Source organism: Macrobrachium nipponense, chromosome 19 (genome assembly GCF_015104395.2).
Source record: "Macrobrachium nipponense isolate FS-2020 chromosome 19, ASM1510439v2, whole genome shotgun sequence".
Classification (NCBI taxonomy): Eukaryota; Metazoa; Arthropoda; class Malacostraca; order Decapoda; family Palaemonidae; genus Macrobrachium; species Macrobrachium nipponense.
The window spans coordinates 68320500-68330499 of NC_061088.1; positions in this window are offsets into that span (position 1 = coordinate 68320500).

Sequence of the window (10000 nt, forward strand, 5' to 3'; positions counted from 1 at the left end):
TAATTTACATCCGGGTGAATGGAAGATGCTCATTTGAAAGTGTTCACGATGAATTTTTATCCTTTTTTTCAGTGTTTTGGGAAAATTTTTCATTTATATATTTTCCTTTGATTTAATGTGGTTTATGGAATGGTCGCGGTTTGAACTGATTTTATTAAAACAGATTTTATTTTTAATTTTAGGCGTAAATCCTTTTTCAAATTCGAGCCCATGACAGTGATATAAAAAGTAAATTACATTTTCCTTAATACTAGACGTTTTGAGAGATCAAGAGATTAATTTTAAAAGTATGCTCAATAACAACATCGCAACCTATTAAGAATTCGATATTTTTTGACGCACAGGGCAGCGGAATATCATGCTATTATTTAGTTTAGATTCTAGCTAATGCTCGAATAAAACTGAGAAGGGACGGAAGCGACAAGCATGTCTTTAATGAAGGATAGAAGGTCGCCAGACAGGGGAAACGGAAGCAAGATGAAAACTCCACAGTTGGCAGTAGGATGGAAGGAGGAGTTGCTTACCAGTTATAGAGATTTCCTTTCACACGTTCATCATCTATATATGGAACACATTTTTATATGGCACTCATTCATCAGTGCATCCTAAAAATTCAATATTCTCTTGGCAACTTGGATCAGGAAATGCTCTAGCAGTGAAATTTATTCGTTCACAGATAGTGTCATTGTAGAACTAGGAAATCGTAAAATTCACTTTAGGAATTAGTTCCGGGTCGGAAAAAATCAAAGTAAAATTTTCGTTGGTAGGCCGGTGCAAAGTGTATCGTACATTCCAGCCAAGGAAGGACACAAGGAGTGTTCTTCATTAAGTTTCACACCTGTATATAGTCTAGAGGCCTGTCCACACTAGGAAACATTGTTTACAAACAATGTTTGCAAACAATGTTTCCTGTCCAGACCTCAGTTGTCGCCAGGATGCTTGCCGGTGCAGTAGCCTCTGTATTCTACTTGCTATTTTAATGTACTCGAGGGGGAAAAAAGAGAGAAAAAGAGATGGGTAATAAGGAAGTTTTTGGAAAAAGGAGCGTGTCATGCTGACTTGCTTCTGCCGGAATTGTATATACATACACGTATACACACAAACATCACGCAACACACACACACACATATATATATATAATATATATATATATATATATATATATATATATATATATATATATATAATATACGTGTACATATATACATAAACACTAAATGTTTTTCATTCTGGATGGAAAACAAATATACGGTAAAAAGTATTTGCAAATAGTGTTTTCTACTGTGGCCAGGCCTTATTTAGATAAGCTGAAGATCCACCAGCTATTGTAACCACCGAAGCACAGTATATTTCTTTGATGAATTCCCAAGGAAAGGTCATCTGTGTATACTGAAGAAAATCAATTTATTCTTTGCTTTGATTCTCGGTTACGGGTTGTATCCATCTGTGGATAGATAAAGACTTCTTAAAAAAAGTTACATATTAAAAAGTACCGATTAATACAGTGGGTGTTTTTTAGTGTGCTTTTTCTCTTTACAAAATAGGCTTCAACAAATAACATACTAAGGGTCTTTGGCTTCGGCTAATTTTACGGAAGGAAGAGTCTGCATAGTTCCTATGCAATGTTTATTATGTGTCTTTTACATTTTGAAATTGTAATTTCACCCTAAAGTACTCTTCATTAGATTCCAGTAAAAAGACACTTATCTGAGCTTTGAATTCCACTGGTGCAAATACTGGTTTTGTCATTTTTACTTCGTGGGATATTCCAGAGAGAGAGAGAGAGAGAGAGAGAGAGAGAGAGAGAGAGAGAGAGAGAGTCCTAAAATGTGACTGGGAACTATTTTTTTTTATTCTTGTGTTGGTGAGTTTGGTCGAACATTTGATTGCGAAACTAGTTCAAGTTTCCCCACTGCAAATTATCGTGATGTAATTAACTGCTTGTCTTCTGTGTCATGATTCCAATTACATGTTCATGAATTATTTGAGGTATCGCATGCAATTATGCTTCCAAAAACCATAACTCATTTAAAGGAGAATTAGGAAATTCCTTTGTAATGTGATAAGGCATAGTTTGTCGGTATTAAAATAGGTAACCGGGATAACAGTAATAAAAAAACAACGCAAATTTAGGTATATTTTTTAACCTTCAACATTTAAGAATTTCTTGACAGAAGGTGGCATCAGAAAAAATGCTACGTATTGGTTTTTGCCTCAATCATACTTCAAGAAAATTCAAGTACGTCTAAGTTTTACCAGACCACTGAGCTGCTTAACAGCTCTACTACGGTTGCCCCGAAGGATTAGATATTTTTACTTGGCTAGGATCCAATTGGTCACCTAGCAACGGGTCTTACAGCTTATTGTGGGATCCGAACCACATTATATCGAGGAATGAATTTCCATTACCAGAAATAAATTCCTCTGATTTCTCGTTGGCCGAGCCGAGAATCGAACTTCGGGCCACCGGATTGGTAGCCGAGCGAGAAAACCACTCGTCCAACGAAGAACGCTCATATTCCAAGAACTGAATTGTGAATGAGCCCCCAGTGTCATAAAAGTTCCACAATATTATCCGCTTCACAGACCTACAAAGGAGGCAGTTCAACAGTGTTATCGAACAGTCTTTCCTACACACACCGCGTCTCTCACTCCTAACGCGCATGTACTCCCTGTTCCCGGATATTAAGGCCCTTCCTGTCCCTCTCCAATAACTTTTGACTTCATCTAATCAAGCTTTTTAAAGTGTCTCACTTCCTTTTCCTCAACACTCGTGAATTATACATTCTTTTTCATCAACCGGTCTTTGTCCATTCTTTTCTTTTAACTGAAGCGTCTCAAATCACATTGATTCATCCCTTTACCTATGATGACTAATTTTACCACACCGTCTAAGCATCTCCACATTTCTTACACTACATGTGCTACACTGCCTGTTCATTTCAACAGGCTCTAGCCATGTTTTCTTAAAATTTCATTCAATGTTCACACTTCACTTTCATAGTGGAGAGTTGGCTCAACAATTCCTTTTCTTGCTTCACCTTTTATGTGACTTACCTCGTCTCTCACCGGGCCATCATCTGTCATTTAGTCTCAGATACCTATGCAAATTAAATGCTTCAATATTTCCACTATTCATTTAAAGATGTAGAACTCGAGAAGTTGTAGTATTCATAATGACTAGAAGAATCTGGAGGGGTGTTAGGGTAAAGATTGAAGTGGTAAGGCTTGAGTGTGGCAGGTGAAAACTTTCCATAGTAATTTTATAAAATAAACTTGATATCTTCGAACTAATATATTCCAAGAATGTAATACAAGAGTGAAAAGATTTTCGTGATAATCTGAATTTATCCAAGGCTGGTTTTGTGATAATCTGAATTTGTCCATGGCTGGTTTTGAAAAAAAATATAAAATGCCTGGTTGTGACAGGCGATTCAGAGAATGAAGTATTATCGATAGTAGGTATGAAATTTCCTTAGTGAAAAAATGCTAAGTTAAGAAGATTGTTGATGATGTGTTAGTACATAGTATATTGAAATGTTAGATGTAATGGTGAAATGGGGATTGGCTGGAGTACATCTGATCATTATACAGTTGAAGTTCAAGTTAGAACTGACTAAAGTTCAAGTTGTATTGGGATGGGGGAAAATATGTCCCTAAAAGGTAATTGCGATTTGGCGAAGAACAAAGTAGACTTGATTGAGAATTCATTTTCATAACAGAAGAGATCATGTATAGATAAGGTAATCAGAAGAAAGTGAAAGAGAACATCAGGGCTAGTAATGAAAGGAGAGGTGAGAGTATGAGCAACTATCACAAGGAGAAGTAATCTCAATAAAAAACATAACAGGAAAATTGGGTTAAGGTGTTTTGGATGTGGACGATAGAAGGGCATACACTGAGTGGACCAGAAGTAAAATGGATCAGTGAAGGTTTAAGAATTCTCGTGAAAGCAAATGTTAAGAATGTAAGGAGGAATGTTGAAAGGCTGAAGGATTTAAAACCCCAGGAGTTGATGGAATTAAAATCGAGATGCTGTGGAAAGGTGGCATTTTGTGGTTGATAGGTTCACCAGTGTGTAGAACATGTCTGAATGGGGGAAAGGTTCTAAAGGAATAAAGAAAGAAAAGTAATTGATCTTTTATATAATGTGAAGGTGATCGAGGAGACTGTAAAAATCATAATGTCTATACTAAAGGTGCATGGTAGGACTTTGATTGACATATAGAAAGAAAGCGGAAGGATTAATAGGGAAAGGATATAGGGTTGGCTTAGATCAGGATGAGGCGAGTGGGTCAAGCTTTCATAGAACAGGTGTGTGAAAAGGTTGAGATATACAATTTTCATAGTTAACAAATAAAAGTTTCTATGACGGATGTGATGTGTGTGTCTTAGAACAAGTCGGTTAGAGAGTGGCTGACCTTTGCAAAAGCGGGTGAGAGACAAGGTTGTTATACCTCCGTAGTAGATTAATACCTTTGCAATTACGGTGATGTGAGAAGTCAGAGTCTGGCATGAAGATTGGAAAGGTTTTGGCTTAAGAAAATGAATTGCGAATAAAAGGTGGAATTTCTGATGGCTGCAGATGACAGTGATGGTGTTTTGTAGTGAAAAGAAACTTCAAAACTAGTGTGAGAGTGTGGTAGATTTTCCAGGAGGAGAAAACTAAAGGCAAGGTTACTTGAAACAATGGTAAAACAGGAAGAAAAGCAGTGAATGTTATTATGGACGAATGTTATTATGGAAGACGGAAAAATGAAAGTGGTAGATTAGCAAAGGTATTTAAAATTGAACGTAATGAGTGATGCCAGGCTGAAAGAAGAGATGAGTCACAATAACTAGGGCAAAGTGTGTGTAGAAGAAGATTTGAAGGAAACTTAGTGTCTAAGGCAGCAAGTGTAGTATAATTTTGAAGGGGGCTGTGGAGCAAACCTATCTGTATGGAGGTGAAATGTTGCTGTGGATGATAATATGGAGAAACACTTTGTGCAGCATATACGAAAGAAGACAGCGTGAAAGGGTGAGAATGTGGAGATATACAGGGATGATAAAAAGGTTATTGTGGGTGAAAGAACTGATTATGTTTTCAGATAGCTTGGTCATGTGGAAAGAGTGTAGGAAGATAATCGCAAACGTTAAGAGGGGGAAGGAGAGGGAGACACAGAAAGTGTGGGATATGTTAGTTAGTGGAAGAGGTGTTGGGAAGGAATTGCTTATTATTCAGGGAACGCAACAGTGGGTGTAATGTATTTGACGAACTGCTGAGGAGCCTAATGTGTTGGAATATGAAGTACGTAATGTTATAGAAGTTTTCTGAACCGGTGGTTTCATTTAAGAGTCAGTAGCAGCTAAAAGTGTAACTGGTTTTTTCTTTTCTTTAGCAATTCCTGCGTAGGGAACACTCCATATATATATATATATATATATATATATATATATATATATATATATATATATATATTATATATATATTATATATATATAAAATTATATCATAAAATATATATATATATATATATATATATATATATATGTATATATAAAGTCCAATACAAATTTCACCACAGGGAAGTTAATTTCTCAGTCTCCCCATTCAGCACAAACGTACCCATAAAGATAGATACTGTACTGTTATATCGGCAATCTCGTCTTTTGCCTTCAGTGAAAACCCAAGGATTGTGGATACGACCTACCGTTTCCACGAAATTGTAAGGTAACCTATCCATTAGCTTTTTTCAGTAATCTTGCTTGATCTTTTTCTTTCAAAAGTGATACCCTTATATCGCTTTCATCAATCACCTTTTTTTTTTATTCCTTGGTTCAGAGGCGAAGTACATCCTGTATTGACTCTCTCTCTCTCTCTCTCTCTCTCTCTCTCTCTCTCTCTCTCTCTCTCTCTCGTCGTCTTCGCCTTCCTGTGAAAATTATACTCTTAATGGTATTTTTATGCATTTAATTTTTTTTACACTTCCCTTTTTTTAATATAACACTTCCCTTTTTTTAATATATATGTTAAACTACTTATTCTCATATCTCAAAAGGATCACTGATCGTAGAGAGAGAGAGAGAGAGAGAATTGATTCTCAGAATTTTTGTATTCCCTTCATTACTCAACGTTGGCCTGCATACCGTTAGCTCCTTCCTTTGCATTGATATGTTGACAGTCACTATTATTTCCATAACTACGCTCATATAAAGCAATTGACGACTGGCACCGACAGTTATCATAGCCGTGGCAATTACAGTCAGTTCTCCCTGTAATCTGGGCTCCAACCCCCTCCCCTTGTATGGGAGGATTGGATTACTGGAGGTCAACACATTACTCCATACACTGGAGTTATTTCCTTTTTTTTTTTTTTTTTTTTTTCCAGCTAAGTACTTCGCCACATGCAATAGCATCTCCTCTACCAGACCCCTGTGGTCCTCACCTGTCTTCTCCCCCTGTAATTTAGAACCCAAATATTAACTCGATAGAATGCTGAATGAAAGAAAGAGAGCCTCCTGCTAAAATGGTAAGAGGGTATTTCGCTGAGAAATAACCTGCAATAAGCGAAACGTGGATCGTCCATCACGCCGATAGTTCTTTCAGGAGTGAATGATGCCTCTCTATAGGCCTTTATGTCTTTCCCGTCGCTTTTGGAATGCCTCAGGTGCAGCTGCTACTATTGCCACTAATACCACTGCCATTGGCGGTGATTTTGATTTTAATTCTTGGCCGTTTCCATTTTGCAACTGGTATAGAGTAATGCTTTTCCTTTTAGACTCTCTCTCTCTCTCTCTCTCTCTCTCTCTCTCTCTCTCTCTCTCTCTCTCTCTCTCTCTCCTGACCACACACACACACACACACACACACACACTGGAAAAGAGGCAGACTGTAGATATCTGTCGAGTACTCCTAAGTCATATTTTATTGGTACTCGCAAACGACGCACCTGGCTTTTTCATGACTGGTGTTATGAATGATGATAGCAGAAATCGTTGTTGTTGTTGTAGTCGTGTGATAAGATACGCCTTTTTGTACCACAAGTGAAAAGCTGCAGTTTTGTTCCCGAATGAGAAATGATAGAAAATATTGCTTAGCCGTTTGTTATGGCATAAGGTTCACGTCGTCCATTTCCATTTTGGAATAAGTGAGTCGGTTATATCATGTTGTAGCCAAATTTCAACGTTGATATTAAAGAAAATAACTTCTTTTTTACTTTCGGGTACAGAATTATTTACTTATTTAATATTTATCTTCGGAATTGACATGCTTTTGAGTAATATATGAATGTCGTCTTGATTTCAAAGGTAAACTCACCGTACCTAAGTTACTTTAAGAATGTTATACCGTCATTGAATATATCTACCGTCTAAGAACATTGCGTCATCCTATCGCGTGTCAGCCCAACAGGAGTCTAAAGAAATTAACAAAGCAAGAAGCATAGGATAAATATTACGAACGAGAATGAAGTTTGTCTTATCGAAATAGACACCAGGCACCAGGCCGTTGGCTCAAGCGAAAATCAGTATTATTCGAAAGTAAGTATAAAATTTATTGTAGATTGTTATCCTAAATTTACTTGAGCCCTTATGAAGTGGTGGTTTTCTGAATATCAGCTTATACCGTCTACAAAATATCACACTTTTTTATAAGTAATGATTAACATTTAAGCGCAAACTAATCTAGTCCACCTTGAACCTTTCTGAATCCTTTTTGCTGCCTATTCAGCGAATTCTTATTTGATTGCATGGCTTTTTATCTCCCTATTAGTGTATATTAGGTATCAAGTACTATATTAACTTCTCAAGCAGTTTCTCACAAAATCAAGAACACAATTTGACTCACTGTTAGTTGGTGTTATCTGTCATCAATTTCCTCAGATGAAGCTTTCAAACCAATTTTTTTTTTTTTTCATTTTTGGTTTCAATTATCTGGTATAGGAACTATTAAGATCAGTTAAATTACGCTGAATTCTGTTTCCTTATATAGTGTGTGTGTATATATATATATATTATATATATATATATATATATATAATATATATATATATATATTATATATATACATTACATATATATATATATATACATATACGTATATATGTGTGTATGTGTGTGTTTGGCTTAAATATATGTATGTATATATATATATTATATATATATACATATATATTATATAATGTATATATAATAAATAAATTTCTAAATATACACTTCATAAAAGTGATATGATTAAAATTTTAAATCCAAAATTTCCCAAAAAAAGGTGCAGAACAAAATAGCCAAGGTATTAAACTTGCATTTTTTTACGCTGAATCTTGTCGGTCGTAAAGCTGCTTTTGGCGAAGAGTATAATGCAACTTATCGTAAATTTGATTATTAGAGAGATTGGGGTACATTGGATGTTGCTGGTGATGGTTTCTCACCTTTGTCTCTTTGTGAACTTCTTGTACTTGACCTTTTTGTGCTTTAATTGCATAATACAAAGCAAGTTTTCCACTCTGTAAGTACTACTTTTATTTCCTAAAAGGTGCCATTGATAAATTACATTCACACATACATCGTGTGTGTGTGTGTGTGTTTATCTATATATATAATATATATATATATATATAGATAGATTATATATGGTAATACATATAATTATATAAATAAATCTATAAATAAATATATATATATAATAATATATATTATATATATATATAATATATATATTATATATAATAATATATATTCTGTTGAGCTCCAGCTCCGGCCCTTATGTGTATATATATATATATATATATTTATATAATGTGTGTGTGTGTGTGTAGAGTAAGAATGAGAGAAATTCTGAGCCAATGCATAATATCTCTTCATGTCGTAATTTTTGCTTTTAAAACAGCCCAATATATTATTAGAACGGTTATCCTGTGTACTGCTCATTTTTTATTCGTAATTTGCTTTTAAACAGCCCAATATATATGTTAGAACGGATCCTGTGTACTGCTCATTTTTTATTATTTTTTTTTCGGTACATTTTCGCTATTTATATCTCCCTGAACCTCCTTTCTCTGTCTGCCTTTGATATCCATTTTATTCTGAATCTCATTCTTTTTTCCTGCCTCCTGTCATACCCTATTTTCGTGTTCTCTCAACCCCAGTTAACCAGCCTTTGTTCATCTCGTCTCTTTATCTTTTTGAAATACATCTCGCTTTTCGAATTTTCCCCCTTTCATCCCTCTGCTCTTCCTTCCCTTTATTCTTCCCTTGTGTGTCTACCCCCATCCTTTATCGTAGCCTCCACCACCTCGTTTCCTCCGCCTCCCCACACGCCCATCCTACGCCCCGAAAGAAGTACGGGAGCTGTGTCTGTGCGTGTGTGTGTGTGTGTGTGTGTTCGTGCATGTATCTGTGACCATCATCATAACTGAGGTTCGGCACAAAAACTGAAGGGTTAACAATGGTGCTGGAACAATGGGGGTGTATGGAACTCTGGGCCCTCTGCTGTGTCAATATTATCATGGAAAATGTATATAGGGGGGGGGACAGGGGTGGGAGGTTGGGGATGAACCCCACTGTTACAACCTCCCTCAACCCTCTGTCCTTCCGTTTTATCTTTTTTCGTTTCATCCGTTCTTTATGTTTCCTTCTTGGCATCTCTGCTTCAAGAGAAATTTAAAATATATAAAAAAATTATTTGTATTAAGCGTTTATAATGTTGCAATTTGTGAGGATTATAAGTGGAAATGGAAAGGTAGTATGTAGCAAATCTATACCTCAAAAGGAGTACTGGTAAAAATACGGTGTGGAGAGCGTTGTAGGTAATTTGTTAAGAACAGTTAAAAAGTTTTCACGATAAAAGGGTATCATGCGTTATAGTATGTAGACAGGAGGTGGCTGTTTAGAAGAAAAAATGAACTTTGATGAAAAGGGTGTGTTACTTTTTAAGGTTGTTTGGTATGCTTTTAGATGGCACGTTGTTTCAAGTTAATAAAAAAGGTGAAGTACGGTATAACCTTGCAGGGTAAGTGATGGA